This window comes from Gossypium arboreum, chromosome 7 (genome assembly GCF_025698485.1).
Source record: "Gossypium arboreum isolate Shixiya-1 chromosome 7, ASM2569848v2, whole genome shotgun sequence".
Classification (NCBI taxonomy): Eukaryota; Viridiplantae; Streptophyta; class Magnoliopsida; order Malvales; family Malvaceae; genus Gossypium; species Gossypium arboreum.
The window spans coordinates 11,186,839-11,187,938 of record NC_069076.1 but is presented as its reverse complement, the minus strand read 5'-3'; positions in this window follow the sequence as shown (position 1 = coordinate 11,187,938).

The following is a 1,100-nucleotide window of genomic DNA, read 5'->3' as shown; positions in this document are numbered from 1 at the left end:
TGAACTAAACAGTCACATATACTTTTGAGAATTGCACTCAGCCATTAATACAATTCAATCATTATTTCAACTATCTAATCCTGCCATCAAAAATTTTCACATTATCCCTTCACAAACAGAAGTCAATTCAGAAAAGCTTCTAGCTAATATTTTCTTTAGATAACATACCTGAATAAATCAATTGATCGGAGTTAACTTCTTCAGTAACAGTGACATCACGTAATCTGAATAATCTTCAGAACTATCCAATATCTCTTTTAATACTATCTTCATTTGTTGATTCATTCACTTTTCTGGTCACATTATTAACCTTCCTAAAACGGACTTCTGTAACTTCACCCTCATGAGCTTATTCAACCTATATCTTACAGATTTCATTGTAACATTTTACGGATAAGGGGGTGAGGTAGTAAAGCCTCAAATTTAACTTACACATAAATGTACACAACACATATTATCACAAATAACCAATTCAATATTAATTTCAGATTCTCAAATCATTTAATAATCATTTATTTTTAATCCTTTTTATTCTTAATACATAGTTCATAAGCCAATTCAACTCACTAATTCACAATCAAAGCGTACATATAGCAATCATAAGTTACATATCACAATTCATATACTCATGTCATTTCATTCATATGAATCATGCCACAATTCAAAAGAAATTTCATGTTTCTCATATGGCTCAAATATTCATAATCACTTGCTTATAAACTCATCACATTTTCAAATAGCTCACATAACAATTAATCATATACATACATACTTTTCATTGTCAAATTTCATATAATTTCATACCTATATGAGTCTCAACTCATCATCAATACATTTTCACTCAAACATTTGAGTACACATTCCATACTATCAGAATTTGCTCGGTTGGAAAACTTATCTGTCTCATCAGAACAATTTTCGTTAGAGTCGGAAGATATCACACTATCGCAGGTTAAATGTGGCGTGTATAGCTAGAATCACATACGATTTGTAGTCCTAGAACCGACTAAACCATAGCTCTGGGACCAATAAATGTAACATCCCTAACCCGTATCCATCGCCGGACTAGGGTTAAGAGGCATTATCGGACATATCGAAAC